Source organism: Marmota flaviventris, chromosome 9 (genome assembly GCF_047511675.1).
Source record: "Marmota flaviventris isolate mMarFla1 chromosome 9, mMarFla1.hap1, whole genome shotgun sequence".
In the NCBI taxonomy this organism is placed as follows: domain Eukaryota; kingdom Metazoa; phylum Chordata; class Mammalia; order Rodentia; family Sciuridae; genus Marmota; species Marmota flaviventris.
Window position 1 is genome coordinate 54,012,508 of NC_092506.1, and position 22,287 is coordinate 54,034,794.

At 42.9% G+C, this 22,287-nt stretch overlaps 1 protein-coding gene across 8 annotated transcripts in view; it reads left to right on the forward strand.

The window, feature by feature from the left end:
* Dennd2b (DENN domain containing 2B) overlaps nucleotides 1–22,287 on the forward strand; it is a 154,698-nt gene that overhangs the window by 44,012 nt on the left and 88,399 nt on the right. For 4 of the 8 annotated variants that reach the window (XM_027942317.3, XM_071616402.1, XM_071616396.1 and 1 more), the window contains exon 2: nucleotides 8,986–9,074. The gene's annotated coding sequence lies outside the window, so the exon portion shown is untranslated. Of the gene's footprint in view, nucleotides 1–8,985; nucleotides 9,075–9,272; nucleotides 9,401–9,598; nucleotides 9,820–22,287 lie in introns of those variants that run through there. The other 4 variants (XM_071616399.1, XM_027942316.2, XM_071616398.1 and 1 more) reach the window with 3 other exon arrangements.

Here is a 22,287-nt window from a genome sequence, read left to right on the forward strand (position 1 = left end):
CAAAAACATATATTGTAGAAAAGAGGTTATCTTTTTTGGTACCTTTGTTAGTATGAAATAACTGTATTTATGTGGGTTTGTCTCTGTGTGCTCTATTCAGTACCATTGGTCTACAGGTCTATTTTGGTGCCAATACTGTGCCATTTTTGTTACTATTGCTCTGTAGTAAAGTTTAAGGTCTGGTATTGGGATGCTTTTCAGTGCAGTTGCTAAGGATTGCTTTGGCTATTCTGTGTCTCTTATTTTTCCAGATGAATTTCATGATTGCTTTTTCTATTTCTATGAGGAATGTCATTTGGATTTTGATTGGAATTGCATTAAATCTTATAGTGCTTTTGGTATGGTCATTTTGACAATATTAATTCTGCCTATCTAAGAACAAGGGAGATCTTTCCATCTTCTAAGGTCTTCTTTAATTTCTTTCTTTAGTGTTCTGTAGTTTTTATTATAGAGGTCTTTCACCTCTTTTGTTGATTCCCAAGTATTTTTTTTTTTTTGAGGCTATTGTAAATGAGATAGTTTTCTTAGTTTCTCTTTCAAAGGATTCATCTTGTTATATTTAATTTATGTTTCCAGTTTGTGGAAGACTTTTGCTTGATTATCCCTACTATATTAATTGTCCCTCCTAATTAATTTGTCACATGCATATTTGATAAAGCATGTCTTATCTAAATTATCAATGAAAAGTACTATCATAATAAGATCTACTGCCACCAAAAGAAAAAAAAAGTATGTATTATATAATTTCCAGTGATCAGTGCTTCTCCAAGTCCTTGTCACTTTTTGTAGACACTATTCTGCAACTGAATGACAATTTTAAATCTTCTCCCAAACCCCAATTAGAATGTTTTCCTCAGTTTGAGACCAAGGAGGCAGGTCTCTGGAAAGAGGATCCACTTTTTAAACTAGAACTCAGAGTTAAGACAAGTTTCTTGCTCTGTAGAATACTTCAGGCTGTCAGGAAAACCTTGGTGTATTAAGTCATGAGGCAGCAGGGTGCAGTTGACACTGGAGTGGCAAACTGCTGGTTCCAGGAGCACTGGGGTGGGGATAAGAATCCAGTGTAGCCAGGAAATTCAGGGAAATTGCACAGAGGAGGTGACACTTTACAACATTGCCCAGGTCTTATGCCTAGTGGTACTTCTTTCTGGGCTCAAGACATTTCTTGATTAGATCATGGGAAAGCAGTCTGAGTCCTCTTTTCCTCCTACCTCTTCCCTTGCCTTCACTTTATACCCTGCTTCTCCCTGAAGCTCAGTCACAACAGGTTAGGATTTTGGTTGAGCTCACAGTTCTAGACCAGGTCAGCTTGTAAAGCCCATTTTAAAAGAACAAAATGGTGCTGTCAGTAGGGGGTCTGGGATATTGCCTTTGTGGTCTAATCTTGTTGGGCTTCAAAGACTGTTTATGTGTACAGTGTTAGAATGCTGGAATTGGCTGGGTATATGGTGCATGCTTGTAAACCTGGCAACTTGGAAGGTTGAGTCAGGATGATCGCAAGTTTGAGGCCAGCCTCAGCAACTCAGTGAGGCTGAGACCAACTTAGTGAGATCCTGTATCAAAATAAAAAATAAAAAGGTTAAGGGTATAGTGTGGTAGTGGGGTGTCCCTGGGTACAATCCCCCAAATTGCTGTGACTTATTAAGGGACATTGGTAAGGAGCTTGTGGATATGAGAGCTCTCAGGAAATTACGAACATCATCTGTAAGCCTTGTGATAGATATTCCAAGAGACTGGATCAAGCCTCTGAGCACCTGTGTCCTGGGGATCTGAACCATGAGCTTCATATTGAGGGTTGTGAACTTAGTAGAGTTGACTGGGGCTAGAAGACTGGCAGACTGGCAGACTTGAGGAGAGTAGGCTCAGCTTTCCTAATTGCTTCACCATTGGCCATGGGGCAATCTAGGTTGAATTCTATACTTCTGTAGTTCTGGGCCTGAGGGTGGGGTGAAGTGGGGGTAGGTGCCTGGCAGGAGGTTTAGGGCAGGACTAAGGACCTGCGAAAATTTCCTATCATAAAATGCCAGGCATAATGGATATTTTTCTATTTTCCTAGGAAGGCTATACAGCAAGTTATATGTAGCATTGTCCAGCACACTGGTGTTCTACCAGATACAACTCCTTCTGGGCAAAGGAGACTGGAATTGTTACTTGGAGGGAGTCATTTATTTTGTTGATCTCAACGCTCTAGTAGACATTGCTTGATTTGCAGTAGACAGATTGTCTTTTAAGAGAACTTAGTTAGATACTGCCAGGTGACTTTGAGACTGATAACTGGAGAGAATCCCATAGAGCCTCAGTCCTCTTCCACACATATCCCAGGCTATTTCCTTGTTTCCCCATTCTGTGTTTGGTGCCTTTAATTTCTCTGCAGCCTTATGTAGGCAGGCAGCCTGACTCTCCTACCTTTTCCTTCAGGAAAGATTGCCTTTTATTGGTGATGGTCTTCTCTCTTATTCCAGGCAGATGACTCCAGAGCCCCCACACCAGGGGCTTTGCTAAAAGGGTTAGATATAGACTCTATACTCCCTGAAAGTGAGAAGTCTTTCTGCTGCTTGAACTTACTCAGAAGGCAGTAGGACTGGTGACTGCAATAGAACATTGAAGCTAGAAGAACCCTTGAAAGAGAGTACAATCCTCTGATTTGTGAAGGGAAAAGCAGAGGCCCTCAGGGAGATAGGGAATTGTTCAGACTCTCACCACATCAGAAGGCTGTAAGCTAGAACTGGGCTCTAGTCTGCCAACTAGATTTAAAATTTTGTTCTCCTTAGCACATTGCCACTCACAGGTAGAAAAATGGAAAATGTGAAGTCCTTAAGGGCTTTTCTGTAAGTGGTTACCAGAGTCTAAGGTAGAATTGGTGGTGGTGGTGGGGACACCTGTCTGGTTCCCTGTGAAATTGGGTAGAACAATCTGGTCCTCAATGGAGATGCTGCTGGACCAAATTTGGTAGGCCTTGGGTTCTGGGATCTCCAGAGCATCTGAAATTAGATAATTTTAGCTGGGTGTGTTGGCACATATCTGTAATCTCAGTGACTCCAGAGGCTGAGGCAGGAGGATCATAAGTTCAAGGCAACTTAGTGAGACCCTGTCTCAAAATAAAAAAATAAAAAGAATTGGGGATGTGGCTCAGTGGTAAAACATCTGTGGGTTCAATTTCTCATAACAAACAAAACCAAAAGTTAGACCATTCAGATCTTTTAGGCTCCAACTAGCAATATTAAAACCACAGTTCTTTTTATCCCAAAGTAAGGAGTGACTTTAAAAGATTTACTCTGTTCCTGTGTTTTTAGATTCAAAATTTTAGTTGTTTTTAAAAAGACAAGAAAATACTATAAATTCAAGTGATCTAACCTGGACTCTGATTAATCAATCATACACATAGAATAGATGTATTATGTGTATGATAACATATATGTGTATATGTACATATTCTCTTTTTACAATGTAAGCCCATCCACTAAAATTCCCTTGTCCTATGGAGAGAACAGCTGTTTCTGCCTGGGGAGTCTTTTCAACGATTCATTCATTTCATGCATGTTGACTGCCATAGTAAGTGAAATACTAAAATACACACACACATCTGGAGAGGCTCGGGTGTGTGGGGGACAGGTGTGCAAGTAGCAGTGATAAAGTGCTACACACACTATAATAGAGGTATCTGGGCTAGCAGAAGAGTCAAACAGATTCCTCCACGAGACCAAGAAATAGTTTACAGAGGAGGTGCTAACTGTGTTGCTTCTGGAAGTGAGTTCAATTTTGTTAATGGGGGAAGGAGAGGCACCAGCTGAAGGTAACAGTATGAACAGTGGAGGGAGGGAGATACAGGCAGTTTTTGGAGCACCAGGCAATGTGCTGTGGTGTGCCATGGTTGTACCTATAATGGGGGATGGCAGCAGGGGAGGTGTGGGTAGGAAATGAAACCAAACAGGATTTTAGATATTGGAGGTGATGTAGTTCAAGAGAGGCTGGACTTAATCACACTATAGTTGCTGATGTTTAGACCTTTGTTACTTTCCCCCCATACAGTAGTTTTCAGCATTTTGTTTTTTAGTAATGGAACCCCCCCTTTTTTTTAAAAAGGGAGAGAGAGAGAGAGAGAGAGAGAGAGAGAGAGAGAGAGAGAATGAATGAGAATTTTAATATTTATTTATTTTTTTTAGTTTTTGGCGGACACAACATCTTTGTATGTGGTGCTGAGGATCGAACCCGGGCCGCACGCATGCCAGGCGAGCGCGCTACCGCTTGAGCCACATCCCCAGCCCAGTAATGGAACCTTTTTTCAAACTCATTTTATATCCATCTCTAATTATAAAACATGAGAATTATTTTTAGTAAAAATGTAATTTTTGCCAGCCTAGAACAATTTTTTTCTATGTACAGTAGAGGTAAGAAACAGTGTTTTGTCTCCAAGTGGAACTGACCCCAGAGAACCCTGCCATCGTGGGAGCTGGGTCATTCCTGTAGCCCGCTTGGTTTGGCAATAACACAGTGGTGGTAGAGGGACTGTGAGTGGGCACTCTAGTAGTGGGAGAAGCTGTAAAACCCTGGATTGTGTCCCCAGGAGAGTGACCTTACAGGGAAAGTTCTGGGAAACAAACCACAGGGAGACTTTACAGGAATTTTTGGTTGAGCCCACAGGCAAGGCACATGAGGAAAAGAGATGTAATTATAGTTTGTAAGTCTATGAAAAGCTACAATGAGTGTCATAAAATAGCTGTTCTGAGTTTCTCCTTCTGGTAGAACAGGAAGAAATGATATTTTTGCATTCATTCAGCAGAATTTATTGAGTGTTTACTGTGAGCTGGACCCTATACTAACGGTAGAGACTGTGGTGATTAGCAAAATAATCCAGGTTCCTGCACCCAAGGAACTCATGGGGGAAGACTGACATTAAGCAAATAATTACACAAATGCGTGATTACAAATCATGGTGAGTACTTTGAAGGATAAATACAAGGAACCTCATTTAGACTGGAGAATCATGGAAGTCAAGATGAGAGAGTCAAGTTGAGACAAAGAGAGTAAGAGTTATTCAGGCAAAAATTGTGGGACTGTTGAGTGTCTCAGGCAATGCAAAACCTGGAAAAAAAAATCTGTTACCTTTAGAGAACTAAAAGACATTCTTTGTGGCTAGTGTATTGAGGGGGAAGGGCAGGAAGTTATCTGAGAGGTGGCAAAAGGAGAATCATGCTAGGCCTTGTAGGTCTTGGTAAGAACTTAGATTTATCCTTAGTGGGAAACCACTGAAGGGTGTTAAGCAGGAAGTGACATGATTTGTGTAAAAAGGTGATTCAGATAACTCTGTGGAGAAAGGATTTGTGAGAATGTGATATTGTGAAATATATACTTGATCTTCCTCCTGTTTCCTGGCATATGACTCCTAAAATCCTTGGATTCTCTAAAGTGGTAACTGTCTTTTTTTGTATGCTATTGAGTTGACTGATAGCTGGGGGTTTCTGGATAGCCTCAGGATGGATGCTGGTTGTCAGAGGAACCGACCATGTGATTAGAGGGCTGGTACTTTTTAGTCTCCCTCTCCAACCTCTGGGGAGGGAGAGGGGGTAAAGTTAATAAATTGGTCACCAGAAGTCAGTGATATAATTAATTGTGCCTGTGTAATGAAGCTATACAAAAGGACTAGATTGGAGAGCTTTGAAAGAGCCACACACTGGGAAGTTTCCGAAGGTTGGCAGCCTACAGAGTGTGGAAGCTCTGTGTCCCTATCCCCATACATTGCCCTATTGATCTCTTCATCTGGTGTTCATATGTATCCTTTTTAATATCTTTTATAAGAAACCAGTAAACATATGTTTCCTGGATTTCTGTGAGCCACTCTAGCAAATTAATTGAATCCAACTTCAGATTTATAGGTGGTTGGTCAGAAGCACAGATAAAACAAACTGGGGCTTTCATTTGGTATATGAAATGGGGGGAGGCAGTCTTGGAGACTGAGCCCTCAACCTGTGGGTTCCGATGCTGTCGGTTGATAGTGCCAGAACTGAACTAGAGGACATCTAGTGGGTATCCACTGCAAAACTGACAACTTGCTTGATGTATGGGGAGAAAACCCCTACATGGATGTCACGGAACTCTTTTGTGTTAATTGTGGAGTGAGAGAATGAAAGAAACTGAGTTTATTTTTTTCTATATTCTCAGAGAGGGTAGGAGTGGAAGCTGGGACCATTAGAAGGTTTTTGTAGTAATAAGGGGAGAGACGGGTAGCAATGGTTGTGGAGAAAAATGGACAGATAATAGATATATTTTGGAAGTAGAATTATTTGGAACTGGTAAATAGGTTGGGTGTGGGGAGAGGCTCCAGTGTGCATGTGGATCTCTTAACAGATAGAAGACAGCATAAGCCTGTAAAATTCTTATCCTTCAGGAAGGGTCAAGCAGGATTGATCTGAATTCAGCCTTGCAGAGCAGCAGAGAGAAGCAACTGGCCTCTGGATCTGCCAGCTCAAGGAGCTCATAGATGATAATGCACCTAAACAAGGATTTTAGTTCTAGGGCCCTGTCTTGGGGCCCTTTGTCACTTTCCAGGACAAGGCCCTTAGGAACCTCTATAAATCCAGCATGCCACTAGGGGGAGTATGGCCTGCGTTGTGTGTCTGGTTTTGAGGACTTTTTGAGTTTGGATTACTTTTATCATTTTTAGTACTCAGGATTGACTCCTGACCCCTACTTAAAAGAATGCCTGACATATGGTAGGAGCTCAATAAATGATAGTTAGTCTAACTTTATAATGTGAATTTTATCTTATTGTAGAAATGGGTAGGATCACCTTTTGGTTTTCAGTATGGAGACTGGGCTAGTGCAATGTGTGTTTTCTGGATCAGAGGGATGCTTGTTGGGCATGGGAAGAGGGAACAATTTGAAGATTTAATGATGTTACACTTGTCCTTACATTTTGTCTTCCTTTGTAGACTTGGGACCCAAGGGCCCATGAGAGGTTTCTAAGCTGGACTTGGGTATTGGTTATTTTATTTTTTATTTTTGCAGTCCTGGGGATTGAACCCAAGGGTGTCTACCTCTGAGCTATAGCCTCAGCACTTTTTTTAAAAAAATATTTTTTAGTTGTAGGTGGACACACAATCTTTATTTCATTTTTTTATGTGGTGCTGAGGATCGAACTCAGTGCCTCATGTGTGCTAGGTGAGCATGCCAGCACTGAGCCACAACCCCAGCCCAGCCTCAGCCCTTTTTATTTTTTACTTTGAGACATGGTCTCGCTAAGTGCTGAGGCTGATCTTGAACCTGTAGTCCTCCTGCCCCAGTCTGCTGAATTACTGGGATCATAGGCATGCGCCAGTGTACCAGGCTAAGATGGGTATTTATAGTGAGTTAATTGGGTACACCTCCTTTGAAACTCTGAATGTCTCACTAAAGCAATAGTACCCCCCCCCCCCCGCCATTTTGGATCTGTGCCAGCCTGTCATTTCCTGTTGGATTTTATGGCAATTCTCCTTCCTTAATTTCTTTACATTTTAAACTCAAGTCAATCCAGATATTGATTTGAGGATTTTGCAGTATACTGGAGATTAATCAAAATCACAAGGAGGGCTGAATATAGCTCAGGAGACGAGCACTTACCTAGCATATGTGAGGTCCTGGGTTCAATTCCCCAGAAGGATTCTGCAAGGGATTTTGATATTAACATTCCATCGTTAACATTGTTTCAGAAAGCATAACAAGCATAGGAAAATGTCCTCGTTGAGCCTCAGTGTCCTCATCTAAGGGAATACCACCAGTGGTTTTTGCTTGTTTTTGATGAGGAGCTGCTGAGATCAATGACTTAAGGAGGGTGCTTTGAGGTACAGCATGTTTCTTGATGCCCATCCCTGCCCTGTTAGTTGCCTAGTTGATAGGACATATAGGTGGAAACTGGGAGGTCAGGTGTCTTGCCCAGTAGCAGGTGGCTGATTAGTGGTGGAGTCAGGCACTGCCAGTGTCTTCTGACCCCTGCTCTGCTTAACAAATGCTAGATAGCTGAAAGCTTTGGGCACTTTTTTTTGAAAGTATTTTTTTAGTAGTAGTTGGACACAATACCTTTATTTATTTATTTATTTTTATATGGTGCTACAGATTCAACCCAGTGCCTTGCATGTGCTAGGCGAGCTCTCTACTGTTGAGCCACTACCCCAGCCAATGGGTACTGTTTTTAGATCTATTATTTCCTGGTTCTGTGACATGGGGCATGTAATTTTATTTTTGTTTTAGATATATTAAAAATTTGTTGAATCAGTATAATAGTATTAATCCTAACTTTCAGGCCTATCATGTTGAGTAAATACAAATGAACTGAGATTTATGAGAGTATTTTGGAAAAGTGTAAAGTAATGTGTAGCCATAGGACAGGATATTTTCCCTCCAATCTGTGCATCAGAATGTTCTACATCTCATGGATCCTATCATAAATTCTTTAGGCTAAAAGGTTGGTAGTTAAGCCTACCTCACTAGGACTTGGAAAGATTCTCCCCCCTCTTCTGGGAACACATAACTGGTTATCAGAAAACTAGCTAGTTTTCAAGATCTGGTGGCAGTGTACTTTGATGGAAAGTATACTGGACTAGGGCTGGGGCGCTTGACTGGTCTCTACTGTTAGTTCTTTGCCTAACTAGCTGTGGACTGTGGATTGAACATCTGATTTCTCTGAACCTCAGTTTTCCCATCTATAAAATGGTCATACACTTAGTTGTCCAGTGCATTTCAAAAGATTTTGAGGATCAAACAAAATAATAAATGTAAAAGGGTTTTACACCAGGAGTGTGCACATGTGCCACTAAACTTAGACGTTTTGCTGTGTCCCAGGCATTGAGCTAGCTTTTGGATAGCAGCCCACAGGTAGCCTAGACTTCAGCTGCAGGTACTGTGCAGGGCAGAGAGAGAAGGCTGTGTTTGTATCATGTTTGTTGCCCTGGCTGTGACTCTGGACATGCCCAGGACTCCTTATCCTGACCTAGTGTTTCCTCTCCATTGCAGGAAGATGAGAGACTGCTTAGGCACCTGCACTAGTACCATGGGTCCCTGTACTGGTTAAAGCCATCTCCACGACCTGGACGGGCAGCAAGGTAAGCAGAGAGGCCAGTCCAGGCGAGCTCCTGAGATGTGAGTGCATTTCCGCCCCAGCGACCGGGAAAATCCCAAGTACACAAACAAGTCAAGGCAGTGCATCAGGGTCCCTCCTCCCCAAGCTCCACAACCCACAGGAAGGGCTTGCTTCCCCTCCAAGCGCTCCAGCTAACTCCCTCCCCGCTGGCGGGGATTCTTCCAAGTTACAAAAACTGTGACACTGGAGGAGAGGAAAACCGGTCCACTGGCTGTGTTCTCCCTTCTCTCTGAGCTGTTCAAACAAGTTCCCAGGAACAGTGAAGAGCCCCGCTTGACCGGAAGGGAGGTAGGAGGAGTGGAATGCGTGTAAAAGCTGAGCTGATCAGAAGGCAGCGCTGCTTCATGAAAGTCTCCCAGAACTGAGTGTGTGTGTGTGAGAGAGAGAGAGAGACAGAGAGAGAGGGAGAAGAGAGAATGCGTGTGCGCGCGTGCTCGCTGGCGGCAGAGTGAGAGCGTGCCGTGCCGTGCGCGCCGCCAGACCAGAGGACAGGGTCTCCATGACAACCCGCCTGGCCGGCTAGCCGCGCTCTGCTCACTTGGCTGGAAGAAGCGCCACTAAAGGTCAGAGGAAGAAGCTGTGGAAAGCTCACAGCAGGTATTGGAGTTTAAGGCAGTGGATTTGGGGCCCTGAGCTCCCTAACCCACAAGGGTGTGAGCCGGACTCTGCTGAGAATGGAGTGGGCAGGAAAGTACCAGGACTTTCAGGTAAGGGCAGCTCGGGCTCCGATTGCTCTCCTCTTTTCCTGGCTCTGGTCTTTGGCTGTTTTCTGGGAGGCAGGCGAGTGTCTGTACTCTCTGCTCAGGGTTTGGGGCTCTGGAATGATGTCATGCTCCAACAGTTGGATTCTATTAGCTTGAGCAGGAGGGAAACAGCCAATTTTCTTGACTTTGCAAATCTAGCTGATCTCACTTTTGCTGAATCTGAGGTGTTTAGGCTCCACTCTTTTATTTAGCACAAAGCCACAGGATATTTTTACAGGAAGATTCTTTTATATAGAAAAAATTAATTCTCACTACTCCAGCACTGTTTGCAGTTTTTACATGGAGATTCCAGTGTCTTTTGAGTGGCTTTGGTTCATTCTAGTGGAAACCGTCTGTTTTGTCCCTTGGTACTAACTAGGTCTGACCTGTAGCAACAACAGAAAAGACTGATTTAAACTCAGTGAGGAGGCTGCAGTGAGTTCCAGGTCCCTCTGGAACAGTCATTGGGATGGAGATATTGTCATTCCTTATATCTGACCTTGCTCTCTCTCTACCTTGATTGTTAATGAGATTGAGTCACAGGCTTTCCTGAGTTGTGAGGAGAGGGCTACCCTGGAGTTGGGGGACTTCCAGAGAGGTATTTTATCCAGATGTTGCAGCATGAGCTCTCAGATTCCTTTAACTAATATTGTAATCAAATCTCAGGGCACACAATGTCCAAGTTGTGTACTCCTTCTACTTTGATTGCCCTGCAAATTGGTAAAACTGTTCTGACCTGGAAGAGTGGTGTGTGGTGAGCTCAGGAAGATGATGAGGTAGTTAGGTGGTCAGTAATATTGTTAGGAGCATGAATGCTGCGGTTACTCCGTGAAGGAGAGACCCATCAAGAGATGTCCTTCCACCATAGCCATGTTCTATCTTAAACTTACTCCTTGGCCTCAGGAAACTTCGTGGATGCTTTTGGTTTCTCAGTGGGACAAGGGAACAGCTGCTGTCCTGGCTCTCCAGTTTTTCTTCTTGAACTTTCTGAACAGAATGTCTTTTGTATTCTGGAGAACAATGAGGGGGCCTTCTGATTAACTTCGGGTCAGCTTGCCAATGCAAGCCCTGGCCATGTCTGTGATTCTCGCTCCCCGAATGTGTACATGTATGCATCAGTGTTTTGGCCTGAGGGTCCACAAGGGTGAACTCAATGGCCCTGGACCTCAGATGGGCCACTTCTTTAGAAATTCCTTCTCTTACTGTACTTCTCTGCTTGATTGAAACTGTTTTGCTGGAGGATGTGGCTTAGCAGTATTAGATGAGATGCAAAATGGGTGATGTGGGGAGGAGGTCTCTGATTCCAGTGGTTTCTTCAGGCACAATGTAAGTCTAGAATCTCAGGTCTTCTCGACTCATGGAGGTATAGTTAGGGCTGCTCCAGTTTTACCATCCTTGCATTTGTGAAGAGGACTAGCAGCAGGTTTCAAGGAGCTGGTGCTCTTTCTTTTGATGTAACAGAGAGGAAAAACGAATTTGGAGTTAGAGGAGCTGATTCCATGGCCAGGTTCTGTTGCTTGCTAGTTTGGTCACTGTGGGCAAGCATCTTAACTAATGCAAGCTTCAGATTATTAACTGTGAGACAGAAATAATGATAATAACCACAGGACTTTTGGGAGGAGCAAATGGGATAGTTACCTTGAAAGTAACTTGTTTTAAACAAGTAAAGTCCTACATTGTGAATTAAAGCTTGAGGAGTGGTCCCCGTCTTCTGGAAATTCATTTTACCTCTCTGTTATGGTTCTACCATTTATAAAGTATCTTCTACTCTTCTGCATTTGTAAATCAAAATGAGAAAAACCTTAAAAATCTTCCAGCTTTGTAAGAAAACAAATAGTGGTTTCTTTAGGTTGGGAAGTTTAACGTACGTGATATTCCTTCCTTATAGACTTTGGACCTCATAAATGACCCTTCCACAATGAAGCTTTCCGGAGACCACTTAGCTTGTGTGTTTTAGTACAGAGGAGAGGGATTCCAAGTGACCCTTTGCTTTTCCAATATGCCACAGCTCCCTGCAGTTATGGTGTCATGCACTTTGGTAGTTAGAGGAGAGGCCACTGTGTGCCAGGTCTTGCTTCTTTGTCCTGCTAGGTTCTGCTGGAAAAACTTATCTTGAGTGGGCAGAGGACCTTTCTCCTCTGTTCTGGGTTTGAAAGGAAGGCTTCTATCTGGTAGAAGTTTTATTACTCTGAAAGCCTTCTTAGGAGCTGGGCAGCTCTTTCAGGAACTTGTAAGGCTATATCTAGGGGGAAACCAAAAAGAAAAACAAGGAAGTGGGAACTCCAAGGGCAGATACTTGATATGTTGTGGGACTGTGCCAAAGAATGGAATAGCAGAGGAGGGGAGACTCCAGGGAAGGGCACACCGGACCTGTCCTCCATGAACCTACAGGGCGTATAGCATAGAAGGCACCCGCCTGCACCCTTAACCCTTTACTGAGGGACAGGGAAAACCTGCCAATCATGCCCTGGAATGGTGTCTGGGAAGAAGCCTGAGAAGAATCAAGAATGGGCTTTTTTTTTTTTTTTAAACGCACAGAGCTTTCTTTCCAGGTGAGTCACATTACAATAGCTTCTTAAGTTCTGAAGAAGAAATTGTCCACAGCTTGGGTTGGCCTGCATTTGTTCCCCACTCCTCATCAGTCCAACTTCCCAGAGCTGAGTCACAAATTGGATCCCTCTATGTTCCTTAAGGATTAAAAAGTAACATTCCTGTTCTCACTCCCTCTCTCCTCCACAGCTCCCTGCCTATGTTCTTTCCCCTTGGGTTCCCTCTCTCTAAAATTAGAATAATCAGTCACCCAAGGAAGTTGAATCTTTGAAATATCTTGGAGCACAGACTAAGGGCATCCTCAGTTCTGCTGGCTCTACTTCTGTCCCTGGAATGAACAATTTCGGGAAGGCACCCCCAAATCCAAGTATCATTTGCACTTTTGGCCTAGAACTAAGAGATGCTGTGCCCCACTCTCCACTGCCTCTGATTCTAAGAATTACTTTGGGTGAGGTGGCCTGGTGCCTGGAGGAGCTGGGAGGGTCTGAGTCCCTGTAGGGCAATGGGAATGAGTGACTGAAGAGTACATTTTCCTTCCTGTCGCTTCTCATATAGCTGTTAGCTGTCACTGCCCTGGTGACTCTTGATTTCCAACATTGGGCCCAAGAGAGTCTGCTGAGCCAGCCAAGCAGTGGCACCACATATCTGAGCCTGGAGGAGGGCAGGCAGCAGCCCTTCGGAGTCCTATCTGTTCCTTTCTGTGTGTCTGTGTTCCATTCTGGAGGATTGGGAAGGGGGAGGGGAATCTACAGACAGATAATTGAGTTCTTTGAGTTAGAGAGACCATGGAAAGTGGAGAAGGGGCCAGGAGGGCATGAAAAGGGGTTGGGGGCAGGATACCATCTGGCATAGTCTGCAGAGATTTCTCTTTAAAGCCTGTGGGAAAACTTGCATTAGTGTGTGCCTTCTTCTAGGGGTGGGGTGGGGGGCGAGATTCTGTGTGTGTCTCTTTTGTGCTAGAGGGTAGGGACCATGAGTCTCTGACTCGGTGGATGGGGAAAATACTGGGTGCTTCTATCTTAGGGGAACAGGCCACATAATATTGTGCTGATAGAAAAAAATCTGGGGTCTCTTTTTCTAGCCATAGGTCCTAGAAAACTCATGTGTAGGTGTGTTTTGAGGGGAGAGAAGGGTGTCTAGATGACCTTATTAGAGAATTTCTCCAAAGATCCCTTCTCTTATTTTCTTTGGCTCTAATATAGTGAATATAGTGTTGTTGGGGGAGCTGCTGAAACTATCACAATGCTTTTCTCATCTGATTTCACTGTCCCTATAAAAGGGTGAATTATATGCAATTAGGGTAAGAAGCTGCCTTAACCAAAGCAGGCTTGTTTCTAAGGATATGTCATGAAACCATTTCAGTTTCTTAGATTCAGATTCTTCTGTGTGACCTTGTCATTACTGAGGGGGTTTGTATGTGAACTGGAGATTGATTTATAGGAATCAGCACAAGTGGTTGGGGGACTGTTTGAACCAGAAGAAAATGAGATAAACTGAGGGTCGTGGGAGATATAATCTGGAGCTGGAGGAAGACTACTAGAAAGAAATAGGAGAGAGGCGCTGGGTGTGAGAGAAGGTAGTTCTCAGGGGCAGCAGGTGGTGATAGATGGAAGGGCTGTCCTGGGAGGCTTTCATGGTGTAGTAGATCACTGGCCTGCCCCCAGGGGACCCCAGGAGACAGGGTTGTGCAGGTCTTCCCAAGTGCTGGGAGGGTGGAGTGGCTCGCATTGAGGTTGACAGCTATGTTCACTTGCTGTTGGGCTCAGAGTCTCATCTCTGGTGCCCACATATGCCCTCTTGGACTCTTTACCCATTAAGTCAGTAAATACAGTAACTGGGTCAAGAGCTGGGAAGTATCCATAAAGATATCAAATGTGGGACTTCCTCCCACATATATTACACCCAGATGTCTTGATTTCTTCCCCACTGACCAACCCCTTCAATGTGAGCCTCTGTCAGTGTGATTAAGGGAGGAGAAACATAGACCTGCTGAAGTCTGGGGTTTGATGGTAGAGTTAATGACCATCTCATTCTCGAAGGCTGGGAAAAAGGAGGAGGGGTCCCACTCTTAGACTGTAATTTAAAGCTCTGTTTGAATAGTGGAAGAGAGCCAATGAAAGGACTGGACATATGAGGGTGAGGGTTCTAGGGTTCTAGGCCTGCATTGGAGTTTTTCTGAGATTGTCAAAGGATAGGATGTGTGGGAGGGAGGATAGCAAAGGGAAAATTTCGGTGTGGAAAACCTCTAAAGTCAGCTAGTTTTTAGAACTCTAGCTGAGAAGGACTGAATTTTGATGTGCTTACTATTTCAGAACACAGGCTACCTTATGAAGTTCTGACAGTTAAGTTTTATAGATAATTTTAAGTGAATTAACCCATTATGTTTGTTCAAAATAATCAGCGACTACTCAGTACTCAGTAAGTGTGTAGTGCTATCTTTTGGCAGCTCTGGTGGAACCATTTATACTTACCACGAGTGTTTGTATGTGCTATGTGCTGTGCAGTGATCAAGAGCTGGAGTTCAGGGATCTGACCTATCTCTGTGACCTTGGCAATGTATTTAATCTCTTTGTGCCTCAGTTTTCTCTAAGGCATCTGTAAAATGGGTGTAATATTATTTAGTATTTATTTAATAGTATTTAGGTTGTGAGGATTAAATGAAATGGTACATGTAAATAGCTCATGGCCTGGAGCATGGTAAATTCTCAATGCTTTCATGATTTTCAACTTAGAATGGACGGCCTTTTGAAAGCAAGAGGGCTGATGTCTTTGAGTCCAGTGTGGGATTACTATATGAAGAACAAGCCAGATTGTTCTTTATAGAAGTCAGGTATACTTTGTATTTTGTCCCTCTTTCTGTGAAGATTCCAGGAGGGTCTCTGCAGTAGTTCTTCTCAACCTTGCTTCACAGGTGCAACTTCATCTTCCTCTAAGATACTCCCCTCCACAGGCAGGGGAGACCCTTCCAGAACTGCTTCTTGCCTGCTGGCCAGCCCAGGCAGGGCCCCTGAGATTCTCCTTAACCTTGTGTCGGAGGCCCTGTACACTGCTTTCAAGTGCTTTCAGTGCTCTGGACACACACTTTTCCCTAGTAGGCTTCCTCATCTCTGCTGTTGCTTCTTCTTTTTTTTGTTTTTAGTACCTGGGATTGAACCCAGCGGTGCTTAACCACTGAGCCACATCCCCAGCCCTCTTTTGTATTTTTATTTAGAGACAGGGTCTTGCTAATTGCTTAGGGCCTAAGTTGCTGAAGCTGGCTTTGAACTTGCCATCCTCCTCCTGCAGCACCTGGCTCACCTCTGCTTCTGGGAATACTACCCATGTATCCTTCAAGACCCAGTGTAGAGCACAGGCTCTCCAGCCAGCTCTGGCAGTTCATAGTCTCATAGTCTAGCTTTTCTTACTTTTGTAGACTTCTGTCAAGTTAAAACTCTTAAGCCTCAATATCTTCATCTGTAAATTGGGAGTAATAATCTTACTTATCTTGAAGGGTTGATGTAAGGGTAAAATGACTTTTAATTCATGTAAATCACTCAGCTTAGTTCTGGACCCAAATATGCTCTCAATAAATGTTAATAGCTGCTGCTGTTAGTGATTTTTACGTCTTAGAACTTTCTCCACTGACGTACAGCAGTTAGTCAATAGATCTGAATTTTAGTTCTGGCTCTATCTCTGACTTGCTGTGTGACCTTGGGGTAAATAACTTAGCTTCTCTATCTATCTTTGTTTCTTCTTCTAGAAAGTTGAAGGTATTAACTGGGCATGGTGGTACATGCCTGTAATCCCAGTGATTTGGAGGCTGAAGCAAGAGTCTCACGAGTTTAAGACTAGCCTCAGTAACTTAGGTCTAGGTATTGAAGAGTGGCAAGTAGTTGTGACTAAGACAGTAAGCAACATCTGGACAGGCTCCTGGCACTTTATCTCTCCAAGAAACATCTTATATTTTATACTAGCCCTAGGTGGTAGTTGCCCAGTGATGATACTCTGACACTTCTGAGGATGGGGGATCAGGATAAGGGGGTTCTAATCTATTTCTTTATTTTATTTTACTTTTTTGTAGTAGTGGGGATTAAACTCATGGCACTCTACCACTGAACTATATCCCCAGTCCTTTTTATTTTATTTTGAGACAGGGTCTCATTAAATTGTCCAGGCTGACCTTGAACTTGCAATCCTCCTGCCTCAGCCTCCCAAGTAGCTGGGATTACAGGCATGTACCACTGTGCCCAACTCTAATCTATTTCTAAAGAGAGTGACTAGCTTCTTATCTACAAGTGTAATTATTATTAACAGATTTTCTTTTCCAACTGCAAGGAACAGAAACTTTTGCTGCCAAATTTAGCAGTGTTTTAAGTCCCTCAAATCTCCTTTGAGTACTACCAAAGCTCTCAGCTTTGTTGTTATCTCTTGTTGACATATAGCCTGGAAAGGTCATATCAACAGTGCCAATTTATGGGCCTGCTGAACCCTGGCAGGCCTAAGGCCGAATGGGAGTTCCTTGGAGTAGGTGCTTCACAGAGTTTCTCTTTGAGTGAGAGGCTGTTTAAAATTTAAGGCTCTTTTTGCTTTAGAAGACTCTGCAGATTAGGTTAAGATTTTTTTGTTTCTTTTGTAGTTTTACTTCTGTGGACTTCCATAGACTGGCTCAGATTCCATAGTAGCTTCCTATATAATCAGAAGAAGCTCAGCCTTCATGATACTCATAGCCACCAACATTATACCTCCTATTTTTTACTAGAAGTAAGTTTCCTTGGCATAGAGTTATACCAGAGTCTCTATCCTGTTAGTTTATTCGTAATTTATGACCTACCATATGTTCTGATGCAATAATTAAAAGATGACAAAAGACTAGAAACTGCACATGGGACTGTATACTCATTTTCAAAGATGTGGGGACAAAGACACATGTGTCTATATACTTCGTCACTTGGCAAAAAGAAATGCAAATAGAGAAAGGAAATTAATGTGGCTGACCCTGTATCTATAAAAAAGTGGGATACATGAGTGTGACAGTAAAATACTTAGGACAGTGGAGATGATCTTGGCAATGGCAGTGACCTTGGTTTGCATTCCTTGGCTTGATTAACACAGCTTCTGTATTTAGAGAATAAAGGCTTTGGATTCTAGTAAGGAAACAAAGTACAGAAGTTCCTTATGTCCCTCCACACCCCACTCCCCCATTCTCTCACCCTTTGGTTTCTGGCAGAATGGACTGGGCATAATGGGCCTCTCTGGGTATGAGTCATCACTGCTGCTCAGGGTTGGGTTACAGCCCAAGTTTGCTGGGAGAGCCAGCTGTGAGAATCCTGGTTGTAAGAAGGGCTGTGGGTTTTGTTAACTCACTTCTGAGTAAGTACCCAAGGGGAAGTGGCAAGGATCACGTTAAAAAGAAAACAACTGGAAATTTTTGTTCTATGTAAATCTCATTAAATGGAATTAAAGAAGCCTTCTCACCTCCCAGTCTCATAACTCACAACTGTTTGGTAAATCCAGGTGGGTTTCAAAAGCTATGCTATCCAGGCTTGTTTTCCCCTGAAAATCCCAAAGTCAGATGTCTCCATGCCCTCACTTGAAGAAGTTTAAAGCAAAAAACCCTTGAGACTGTAGCACCTGTGAGCCTCCCCTGATAGCAGTTGATGTTTTGTCGGGGGTAGGGGTGGGGTTGTCTAGGATGACTTTATTTGTTGCTGTTCCCTAAGGGTTTACCTTCTGCCTTTTCTCTTTCTAATTTACAGTTTTTCCTTGGGATCCCATTTTCCACTGTTACCAGTAGTTAGAGAAGGAAGAGGGGGAGCCACCTCTGCCTCTCTTGTTTCAGAAAACTGAATTTACTTATTCATTCAATTAATATTTTAGTATCCATTCTGTTCTGACTTTATTTCTATATAGTAGGGATGTAGAGATAACTAAGATAGAAAAGCCCTTGTCATGGAGCTTAATGTATAGTGGGGAAACCCTTTCAGTCTACAAATCAATAGTTGAGATAAAGATAGTGATGTGAGGGACTAATGGTGATGTAAGAGAGTAACAGGGACTTGAGAGGTTAGAGAAAGTCTTTCTATGAATATGATGTTTGAGTGCACGCTCAAGGGTAAGAATGCATGAATGTGTAGATTTGGAGAAGGTACCTTTCTAAGAAGGAAACAGCCAAGGCAAAGCCCCTGAGGTAGGAAAGACTTGACATGTGAATAGGAAGTCCTCATTGGTAAACAGAGAGAGCAGGTGGAGGTAGGGTGTGAGATGTAAGCAGAGCCTGGTTCAGACAGAGCCTTTTGGCCATTGTGACAGAGAGAGGTACATATTCTAGGTCTGTGGCACAACTAGGGGATAAAATGTGGAAATTTAAGAGGAATGGCTAGCTAAGAGGAATACTGAACTGATTGAGAAGAGTTAAGAGAAAGACTAGGGGGATCCAAGCTAATTAGAATAGGGATAGCCATGTGGCCATCAGCTAACAATTTGATTGAACATATTCTGCTAATTTGTGGGATTGAGCAATGTATGTTATATAGTTTTCTGAAGATTTTAGGTTTCTGGTATATCATTAGGAGAATACTAATTCTAGGAATCATGTCATACTAGGTATTTTTATTTGTGTTGTTTAGTGAACTCTCATGACAATCTATGGGTGAATTTGTTGATATCCTAATATCTATAGGAACTCTGAGCCACTAACTTACTTAAAAAACTAAATCTGTGTGATTCCAAAGCATGTGCTTTCTCTGTGTCCAAACTCTGAGATAGCAAATGCAGCTCCTCTTAGTTATCTAAACATTTATTGATTTTTTTCCCCTGAATTATTTATTTATTTTCATATCTTCCTTTCTGTTCACTGGAAGCTACAGTAGCTTTGGAATGTAGAATTGGATGAGTTATTTTCCAGTTTCTCTGAAGGGAGTTTCTGGTTAAAATACTGAGAATGCCAGTCCATATCAAAAGCAAGAGAGTGTGTATGTGCGGGGCAAAACTTGGAAACCAGTACCTGAATTACCTCCCTTAATCTGGGCAGGAAGCAAGATGGTCTTCACATTAATAATTCTACAAGTAGTTAGATTTCTCCTATTTTACATAGTAAGAACATGGAATATTTTTATACTAAGAAGATAGAATTTGGGGCTGGAGTTGTAGCTTGGTGGTAGAGCGCTTGCCTAGCACATGTGAAGCACTGGGTTTGATCCTCAGCACCACGTTAAAAAAAAGTAAAGGCATTGGGTTCATATACAACTAAAAAAGTATTTAAAAAAAGGAAGATAGAATTTGGTTTTGGAGAAAAGTAATTTGTCAATAAACTGGCATTTGTAAATAAATCCTGATTTTCTAGTTTATAGATCTTTTCTAGAGTCTCCCAACTTTGTTGGAAATATTTGAGGAAAGAAATTTATCAGGCCACAACTTTGACTTCATGGAAATTGAACACTGACTAGTTTCTATAGTAGATACTTCTTTTTCTAAAGGGACTAATCCTGTAAATCAGGGTCCATGTTTCTGAAATGAAAATGTGCAGGGCATTTATTTATACATTCTTATTCCTTGGTGTTCAAGAGATCTGTGAGGCTGCTGAGATGGAATCGTTTGTGAAGAGCAGAGCAGGGTGAGATTGAATTTCAGATGTAGCATAGGTTTTTGACCCAGAGAGGAATTTATTTGGCAATTGAATTCTACTTTCCTGTCTCCCCATCTCTCTTTTTTTTTTTTTTTTTTTAACTACTTTGCTTCTGAAGGAAAAGATCTGTGGCTAGAAGATTCCTTGAGAGGGTGTTTTTCAGATTATTATTATTATTATTATTATTATTATTTAAAGTTTTAGTTGCTTGTAGACATTATTTTATTTATTTTTATATGGTACTAAGGGTCAAAGTGCTTCACACATGCTAGACAAGCGCTCTGCCACTGAGCTACAGCCCAGCCCCCAGATTATTTTTTAACACTGACTTACTGAGCAGATTTACCATGAGCAGGGACATAGAGATTTTAGTTAGGGGATGAGACTGAAAAGATGGGCTGAGGTCAAAACTTAAAAGGGCCTGAATCATCCAGGACTTAAGGAAACACTACTCTTCTGAAAGTAGGAAAGGAACACATTAGGTTTTGGTTTGTAGAAAAGAAGCTGTAAGATCATGTGGAGGACTGTAAGACCTCTGAAGTGGAAGGAATCTAGTTTATCTCTTTAGGTTTCACTACAGAGGTGATATTTATTCTCTCAAATTTCATTTGGAATGGAAGATAGGGAAATTGGGTGGGGGTCTGAACTCCAGATTGCAGAATTCCCTGGAGGCTTAGAACAGTGGTTTTCAGACTTGAATATGCACCAAACCTGGAGAGCTAGTTTTTGATTTAATAAGTCTGAAGTGGAGCCTGAGAATTTGCGTTTTTAACAAATTTGGAAAATGCAGTGGTCTGTGGCACAGGGATTGAACCCCGTAGAGCTTAACCACTGAGCCACATCCTCAGCCTAATTGCCTAATCCCAGCAACTTGAGAGGCTGAGGCAGGAAGATCGAGTGTTTGAGGCTAGCTTTGCCAATATAGAGAGGCTCTAATCTGCCCCTCTATCCCCCCAAAAAGAGAAGGAAAATGAAAGTAAGAAAATTTGTAATTGATGCTGCTACTGTTGGTTAGGAACCTCACTTTGAGAACCACTCTTTAAGAGACTTGTCAGCTAAGAGGCAAAAGGAGGTTGAGAGCCAGATGTTAATTGGCGTTCTTCTACTAACCTAGAATTTCATGTCTGTTGAGTCTACGCTTCAGCAGTTGTTGGGTGGCTTGCCCTTTAACAGCCACAAAGCCTGGTAAAGGTCTGTGCCCTTACTCACAGTGACTCTTCCCATCACTTCCAGGCGAGGTTACCAGATGTGTATTTCTGAACAGCTGCTTTTCACATTTTTGGAAATATACCCATTGTGGGGCACTTTATACCATTAGGATAGGTGACATTTGTGCCATGAAAAGTGCCCCCCTCTTGTCCCCCGTCCTTGAGCATAGCCTCCTGGTTGGCAAGGCTGTTTGAAGAACTGAAAGCAAGCCCAACATTTCAGTTGTGTTCTTTTGATTAGCCAAGTTTACACAGGACATGCCTGGGAGATTATCTCTTTAGCGCAGGAGTTGAATTTCAAGGGCAAAGTCCACAGTTGGCTGTTGAAAGGCTGAGAACACCTGGAAGAGAGGATTTCACTTACCTAGGCCTCAGTGCCTCTTCCCACAGAGGTCAAGTTTTCTACTTGTTGCTGCCCAAGCAGGCGACCTTGGGATGTTTCTCTCTGAGCAGCATGGCTCCAGGCACTGCCCTTTGCCTTCTACTTCAGTGGCTGCAGCTTCAGGTGAGACCCTTGGGTTAGTAATATAAGCTGCCCTCACTTCCTTGGCATTCTCAGCTATTTAATCTTTTCCTGGTCTTGCTTCTCCCTTTGCGGGGAGGATCATCATTCTTCTCTTTGTGGTGAGCGACTCTCAGGTTTTCCCCTTGGCTCTTCTTTTCTTTAGCTTCCCTCATTATCCAGTGTAATTATAGAATTCTGTTGCCATGTAGGAAGGAGTGTTAAAGGTTGCCTGACCCAGTGTTGCCTCGTCTAAACATTGTTAGACACACCGGGATAAAGGAGGCAGCTGCTGCTAGTCTGAGACAACCAGCACAACCAGCCTGGGGTTCCTATCCCCAGTGCTCCCCCAGGATTGGAGGAGTCCATACATCCACACAATTGTAACCCATTCTTGGCACACTAGTTGGGAACTTGGAACTAGTCCCAGGGGCCTCAGAAACCTAAGGACTCATGATGGCAGAGTGAGGGCTAGGACTCAGGGCTTTCCACTTGTGCTGATTAGGGCTCTGCTGTGTAGTAACACAAGCACTACAGTGTGTCTCAGCTCAGCAAGCTGAAACATGAAG